General features: G+C 46.3%; 2 non-coding genes across 2 annotated transcripts; both read right to left on the bottom strand.

Annotated features, from left to right (window-relative positions):
- Positions 1-266: 266 nt before the first annotated feature.
- Positions 267-338, bottom strand: TRNAT-CGU (transfer RNA threonine (anticodon CGU)). The gene has a single exon. It is a non-coding gene; the product is annotated as a tRNA-Thr (tRNA).
- Positions 339-5,015: 4,677 nt separating this feature from the next.
- On the bottom strand, positions 5,016-5,087 carry TRNAT-UGU (transfer RNA threonine (anticodon UGU)). Its single transcript has one exon. It is a non-coding gene; the product is annotated as a tRNA-Thr (tRNA).
- Between the last annotated feature and the right edge of the window lie 3,494 nt (positions 5,088-8,581).

Here is an 8,581-nt window from a genome sequence, read left to right as displayed (position 1 = left end):
CTGCACCGTGATTCTGTCACAGGCACCAAAGTCGTTCTGAACGCGTCACTACGAAGCAACCACGATACACTGACGTCATCCTAGCCACAATCTTGGAGGACCAGAACGGTGAGAGCAGGTGAGAGGACGTGTTCGTGACGTCACGGGCAAGCTACCTATGGAAGGCGCGTTCAAATTCAACATCGGCACTAGGTCTTGAGAAATGTTTTTGTAGTGAAATAGCTGAAAATAAAAAAAATGGTTGTTTGAAAATTAGAAAAGAACATTGCCGCCAGTGAGGATTGAACTCACGACCGCTGGTTTACGAGACCAGCGCTCTACCACTGAGCTTGAGCGGCACCCGCTACACAGAGGCACTTGTTTTGATTTCTTTGGTAGGGCCCGAATTGTTCGCTGCATTGCGCACAAGTCGCGCTTTTTGTCTTGCCTTTGTTGTTTTAGTTTTGTAGGAAGTTGCATTTCGACATCAACCCCAACTATATAGCAAAAAAATGGAAGAAAAGCGCATACGATAGGACTGCGTGTTAAAGGAGTACTGACAGAAAACTTTTGTCTTCTACTTTATCACATCACATGGGAGTGCAATACGAATAAGGCATTCCACAAAATAGAAAATCCGAGTGCGGAGCAGTGGGAGAGCGTGCTCTCCAGCGGCGACCCTAGCCTCCAACGGAGGCTGCTGGATCATGCCCGACGAGGAGTCACGCTCAGTGGTGCCCTGGAATAGGGCCGCCAACCATGCAGGCCGCAGATCGTCATCAACCAATAGAAGATGAAGACATCCGGCCCGACCGCTGACTTACTCTTTCTAGAGCAATAAAGTTTACTTCCTCCTCCTCCTCTGAACAACAATATAGTTACGTTACCCCTAGGTGTGACCAATTCGAAAAGTTTTAAGTGCAGCGCGCCTTTGGATTCAGAGGTCAGAAAGTAGACTGATTTCGCCACCGAAACCTGTTAAAATCTCCGTCCGTTCAGCACACGGCGAGGCAGGACGGTAGTGCCCCCTCTCCCTCCCATCAGCTTTTCCAAGGGATAAGCGGACACGTGGAATGACAAAGTTTGACATTGTACGCCGCCATTTTCGCCTTACTATCCCCTCAGCGTGCCCATCATCGTCGCGATCCCCTCACCACCCAGGGCTAACTGCAACGAAATATTGGACCACTAAAGAAATATTGTTTAAGACAATGTACATTTAAAGGATCCACGCAAATATTTCACCTTTGAAATACAAGTCGAAGCGTCACGAGAAGCTCACTAAAATAGCCGTTTTGGAAAGGGAACCTGAGGGAAGTAAAGCGCCGCCGTCGCGTGAGGCATGACGCGCGGCTCCCCAGCATGACCTCCAGGATTAGGCGATGACCGCGGTTGGCCACGGCGCTCTGAAAAAATTTGAGGCAACGTACTGGGACACATGTCATCACCGCTAACCACCAGGTGCGAGCGATGTCCCGTTTGGAGGTGAGGCTGCTAATAAGAAAATTACACAATGACCAGCCCTGTGGCTTTGCCTAGATTGCGTCAATGATATATGCTTCTCGCTTATAAACAATTTAGCCAAAGTGAAATTTCGTCGCTATTGGCCTTTAGGTCTTCGAAATAGGTTATCAATTACAGTTCCCGCTAAAATGTTACTCCAGATATTTCTTTTTCGAGGTTTTGGAACTATCACCCTAATGCTACGTGTTCTCCTTATTACAGCAAAGCTGTTAACCTCTAGGTGGTCGGTATTTTTCATATCCGTCCGTGAAAAAAATTATCATCATCAGCAATGCCTCATACACTCCTCCCTCCCCCCTGAGCAAACAAAATATGCAAAGGTTTATCCCCCTCGTAATGCAGAGGCTACAAGCACTAAGCAAAGCGAAGCAAACAGTGCATACGTTCATTGGAATCATGCATGCAATGTGCAGAACAGTGTACGTTTCAATAAAGGACAAGCTCAAAACAGGCATCTCTCATCATCAGCAATGGCTCATACCCCCGTAAGCAAGCAAAAATGCAATGGCTCATACCCCTGTAAGCAATGGCTCATACCTCCATAATGCGGACGCTACGAGCGCTCAGCAAAGTGAAGCGAACAGTGCGTACGTTCATTGGAATCATACATGCAATGTGCAGAACAGCGTACGTTTCAATAAAGAACAAGCTCAAAACAGGCATCTATCATCATCGGCAATGGCTCATACCCCCGTGAGCAAGCAAAAATGCAATGGTTCATACACCTGTAGGCAATGGCTCATACCTCCGTAAGGCGGATGCTACGAGCGCTCAGCAAAGTGAAGCGAACAGTGCGTACGTTCATTGGAATCATACATGCAATGTGCAGAACAGCGTACGTTTCAATAAAGAACAAGCTCAAAACAGGCATCTATCATCATCGGCAATTGCTCATACCCACGTAACCAAGCAAAAATGCAATGGCTCATATCCCTGTAAGCAATGGCTCATACCTCTGTAAGGCGGATGCTACGAGCGCTCAGCAAAGTGAAGCGAACAGTGCATACATTCATTGAAATCATGCATACAATGTGCAGAACAGCGTACGTTTCAATAAAGAATAAGCTCAAAACAGGCATCTATCATCGTCGGCAATTGCTCATACCCACGTAACCAAGCAAAAATGCAATGGCTCATACACCTGTAGGCAATGGCTCATACCTCCGTAAGGCGGATGCTACGAGCGCTCAGCAAAGTGAAGCGAACAGTGCATACATTCATTGAAATCATGCATACAATGTGCAGAACAGCGTACTTTCCAATAAAGAACAAGCTCAAAACGGGCATCTATCATCATCGGCAATGGCTCATACCCCCGTAAGCAAGCAAAAATGCAATGGTTCATACCCCTGCAAGCAATGGCTCATACCTCCGTAAGGCTGATGCTACGAGCGCTCAGCAATGTAAAGCGAACAGAGTATACATTCATTGAAATCACCCATACAACACACATAACAGCATACGTTTCAATAAACAACAAGCTCAGAGAAAGCATCGGAACCATCAATGCCATCAGCAGTTGTGGTGGTTTTGCAACAGCTTCGCTGGACATCCGCTTTCGCAGGGCCGAGACGGCGAATAAATTTTTTATTCTGATCGTTTGTGCCCCAAACGATACGACTGAAAGTGATTTAGTCTCACCTAACATAACTTTTAAAAGAGCGTGATACATGCTGCCGGCTCGTGCGTGAGCACCTTCTAGAAGACGAGCGCAGCCAAGGAATGGATGTTTGATACGTTTAGTCGTCTTGTGGAAACGCTCGTCGTTTGCAAAAACCATTTTTCGACCTGCATGCGTAGAGTATTAAAGGGGCACTAAAGTAAAACAATAAATCAGTTGAGACTAATAAAGCATTGTTTGAGAACCCTGCAGGCAGTCATTTCAAAATAATAGTTTGATTATTACATGGGTAAATTAAGGTCGAAGTATCAGCGTTTGAATTTCGCGCCGAAACCCCGACGCCGGTACGTCAGTGTGACGTCAGGAATTTCAAAGTATGTTTTCGCATTAGGGCCGCTTTGGCTGAGTAAAGGTTCCCGAAACTTGCCATGTTTAATATTTGGTTCCTTTAGAACACAATGTAGTCAATCTGCACCGCTATATAATTAAGCAGGCCGTAGAAGATGGCATCAAAATACATGACGCCACAGCAACCAGGTGCGAGAACTTCAAGGATGCGTCGCCACCCGTCTTTCGCTCTTGCCCTTTTTCTGGTTTACTAAGCGTCTTATCGTGGTAAGACTGGTGTTTTTGTTGCCATAGAAAGATAATTTACCGATGCAGAAGAAATCGTTTTTCTCTTTAGTGTCCTTTTAAATTACACAGGTTTTACATCTCATATGATATCGAACGGCTTTTATTTTCCCATGTTTCTCATATATTTTAACTTCTATTTATGGTTTCTAAGCAAATTTACCCGCGGTACGTGCAGCAGCTGGGATGACGCCCAAGTAACTTGAAAAGCACTTAAAAAAAAAATACGGAGCAACCTTGTAGACGTGAACTGCAACGAGCATGGTGGCTTTATTGCCCCGGTGACTGGCGGCAGCGTTGACGCTGTGCGTTCCTATTTATTTCCCCCATCGATTGCGGCCCCATCTCACGGCTGGTATTGCCCTCCGCAAAGAAGGACCCCTCCACTTCCTCGGCGTCTCCTGTAAGCTGCTTCGCGGTCAGACAAGCCAGACATATTCGTTAAATGGCCAGGGGGTATGCAAATGAATAATATCGCATAAAAAAAGCGAAAATACCAAATGCAATAAAGGGCACAAAAGATGACCTTAATCCACTCGATTTAACTAACGTTTTATTATTAAACCATGCGCTCACAAGAAAAGAAAAAGAAAACGCATACTTTGCCCGTATCTCCGAACGCCAGTAGAGAGGGAGCACACAGCTATGTAAAAGAACCAGAACAACAGAGTGATTTGTTTCTACGCGTGCTCCGGGTCGCTAAACGCTATTTCTTGTTATAGTCGAGTTCCTCTATAACGAACGCCTTTACACCTAAATGACCTGTATAACGAAGGAATAATCATGTGCCGGTTCTATTGTGAGCTGTGCGGTTCACGGCCTAGTACGACGAAGAAACCTGCATATCGAATGATGTCCGAGGCCCAGAGCATTTACTTATTTTTTATTTATTCTTATACCCCCAAGACACAGAGGACGTTACAGAGGGGGGGAGGTACAATATAAATGTAAAGAAATTATGTAAAAAATATAAAATGTATGTAATAATGTAAAACAATGTTAAACAACAACAAGCAATTATTAGACTGTTTTTATGTGTAGGACGAAAGCCGCTTAATAGATCATTTTAGCATAGGGTTACCATTACCACCGTCCACTGCGCATGTGCGGTAAGCCTATTATTTAACATGCTGTATTAAGCAGCTTTGGTCATCGATCTTTAAAACAACGAAATATTTCCGGACCAGATCGATTGGGCCAAGCGCATCACACACACGAAAAAAGAAAAAAATAAGATATAGCACGAAAAAAAAAAAGCAGCCGCCAGTGAGGATCGAACTCACGACCGCTGGTTTACAAGACCAGCGCTCTGCCACTGAGCTATAGCGGCGACGGAGACGGCGCGCCTTACGAGCGACGTCATGACAAGAGCTGCTTTTTTTTTTCTTTTGTAACGGAATAATTTGTCACGAGCCGTGACACACGCGTCATCTCTGAAAAGGCGCGCGCACTGCTCCCCGGCAGTTTGCTCCCATGACATTCCATTGTTGAACGCTATTGTCAAAACGCGAGCGAATGCCGTATCAACGCGGATTTAAGCGGCCTATTGATGGGGTGCCTCGATGTCCTTCTCGCCCGCCGCTCCGCTTTAATTCCTTGCGGGGCTCCCCACCTTTCTCTCCCTTTCCCCCTTGTGCAATGCGGTGGAGGTGTCCTTTAAAGGGCCCCTGAAACGGTTCGGACAAATTTTGTAGGCGCGTAGAGTACAGCTTAAGTAGAACATTCGCACCACAATTTAAGTGAAGCGTTACGTATTAATGGAGCTGCAAGCGATTAGAAGTTACCCTCCTCCTTAGCTATGCTTTTTCTCCTCAACTCGCTCGCCGAACGAGCCGCGCTAAGCTCCGCCTTCACTGGTTCAGCGTCACGGTGCGACGTCACATCGTCCACTTCCGGTTGTTTAGGAGCACGCCCCCTCGCGCGCGAGACCTCTCCGCTAGCCGCTTGGCCATCGACCGAGAGCTATCGAAGCAGCGTGCGTTGCGAGCATTCTGTCGTAGCGCCGAACGTGTCTGGTATTCCGGTAACCACAGGCAAGCTGGTCATTTCGGCAAATGACTGGAGGCATAAACTCAAGCTGATGAAGGAACTTTAGCGCAGACGTACGTGAGCAGCCTGATCGGTCTGCACGGTCCAGACACTTGCTGGCGCAGCGCTTAACCAGTCAAACAAAGCGCTAATATTGCTATAACCAAGTGTAAAACATTTTAAAGATTTATAAAAACAACGTGTTGATGATTACACTCCTGCAAAAAATACACACCAGCAGCAAAGAAGAATACACTTCATTGCTGCTACTGTGTATGGTTGAGCTCTGTGCCACCAGGTGGCTGCACCGTGCAGACCATTCACATTTGCCCTTCTGCTCATCTCGGCTCGTCCCGTTACGGCACAGTCAAGCGGCCAGACCCTGTCTTCTTACGCTTACGTTTGCCCTAATACGGGACTCGCGCAACGCTATTGCGTTAGTAATCTCGCGGTGTAAAGTGACGGCCACAAACGCGCAAATCCTGGCGCCGATCGGTAAGCGGCAGTCCGATGCGCAGCAGCCAGTTCGCTCGCACGCTGCCTTGCAGAAGGACACGATGTCGCAGCTTGACATATTGCCAGTCGCTACGTTTGCAGTCCACAAGGCAACAAAGTCGAATCATAGTGCTCGCGAAAAGACTGAGACCATCTCTGACCGCGGAGCTCTCGTCAAAATGGAGTACGTTGTAACACAAGCAGACGACACTTGATTTGTGCCGGAAGTGCTTAAGTGTACTGCAAAATTGTTCTTGTGCATTCTCTTTATGCTATTTTTTTTCTATAATAACAAATGAACTAACATTCCAACTATTACGAAGATCATTTGTTTACCATAAACTTGGGAAAATTATCGATCACGTGCCCTGGTCAGCCAATCGGATAACTCGCCCCACTGACGTCATATGGGTGATTTCGGTCATATGGGTAGAGGTGGCTTAAAATTCCGCCGAGCAGTGCGCTGCGATCGGCAGCGATGTCCATTTTTAAAACGTTATAATAAATTACACGCTTTACGCAGAGCACTTAGATGTGTCAATTAATGATGAGAAGGACCTACTCTAACGACTCTGTATGTTTGTAGAAAATCGTCAAAAGCGTTTCAGGGTCCCTTTAATGAGAGGCTGTTACCGACTTGCACTTCTCTCTCTTTCTCTCTATCTATCTATCTCTCTCTCTCTCCTACAAGAGTCGGTGCCGATGATTCTTGGCGCGCCTTCCATTGAGGTGTCTACGGTGCCGGACTGGCGCGGAGCGGCGTAAGCGCTCGTAATCAGTCAGTTCCTGCCCTCTGCGAGGATGACGCATAGCTGCTACGTCTACCAGTGCACGAATCACGCCGGCAATGGCTGGATAAAATTTCCGCTTCCAACAAAAGGATCCGAAAATAAGGCTTCTGTGGAGAGTACAGGCATACATGCATCCAAACTGAAATGTCCAGGCACCAACTTCTATGCAGCTTAGCTCCCAAAACAAAACCGGCCGCATGCCGCAGTGCACAACGCTACTGGCAGTACATCATGATTATAGCAGCACGCCCCACAGGTTATACTTGACAAAACCTGTGAGGCACCCCGTGATGGGGGACGAGCATTTTTGCACTCCGCCCAATCAGGAGCGTATCTCAAGCGTGTAAACATATCTTATTTTGTTATAGCGCAAGCTTGACAAGGACAAAAGAAGGCACATCTGACACACACAGCGCTGTGTGTGTCAGATGTGCCTTCTTTTGTCCTTGTCAAGCTTGCGCTATAACAAAATAAGATATGCCGTACCAACAAGCCCCTATTGCTATCCTCATCGTGTAAACATGCCCCACCCACGGCCTTACCGCTGCGGCTGTCGCCGCCGCGCTTTTATTTCTTTCTCACCCATCTTTCAATTCCCCTTTCCCCCCTGTGCAGCGCGGTTGAGGTGTCCTCTGCGGAGAGGCAGTTACTGCGCTGCACTTACATCCCACACTTCAATTTCCTTCTTTAGAATCTCTCTTGCCTAATTTCAGGGCTGGGGGGGGGGGAGGTCTCAATGCGGTTGAAGTGGGGGTACTGCGCAACTAGCCACACGTCTGCAAATAACTGTTCATGATTTGTTTTCAATTGCATCCCCTAGTGCATTTTTTCATCAACATAACATCCGTGTACTTCGATTTAGGTGCACGTTGAAGAAGCCCAGGTGGTCGAAATTTCCGGAGTCCTCCACTACGGTGTGCCTCATAATCAGAAAGTGGTGTTCACGCGTAAAACCCCATAATTGGTAAATTAGTAATTAGTTCATCAACATCTTGCCGACAACGATGTGAACACTTTGAGAAGAATTTATTGACACCGATGGACATGGTCAAACCATGTAATAGCACTAGAACTAGCAACTGTAAGGAGAGAGAAATATGGACGTAAAAATAGCACTTAACTACTTCACCATGGAAAAAAAAATTAGGTAGGAAAAACAGAAACATTGTCAACCTTTCATTTGAAATGGTTTCAGAAGTGCAGAGAAAAACATCGTGAAAAAAAATAATTTTCAGATGGTAGACCTGTTTGCACAAACGTGAACATTAGTCTAGAGCATGCTAAAAGCGCAAAGAAATTGCCCTTGCAGTCACAAGAAAACATTGCATTTCATGAACCAAACTATCGACATTTCTTTGCAGCCTTGTTCCTGCATCACATTGCATTTTCAATTTTACCAAGTTTCTGGGAAGTGGTCCAAAAAAATTTTTTTTTGTGCCGCTGTCATGCAGCTTGACTGGTATGGTATTTGAAGCTGCTGGTCTACATTCGTACCTTTATTCCCTCGTAG

Source organism: Dermacentor albipictus, chromosome 4, assembly GCF_038994185.2.
Source record: "Dermacentor albipictus isolate Rhodes 1998 colony chromosome 4, USDA_Dalb.pri_finalv2, whole genome shotgun sequence".
Classification (NCBI taxonomy): Eukaryota; Metazoa; Arthropoda; class Arachnida; order Ixodida; family Ixodidae; genus Dermacentor; species Dermacentor albipictus.
Note: the sequence above shows the minus strand (reverse complement) of the source record. Positions and strands in the feature narration are given on the sequence as shown.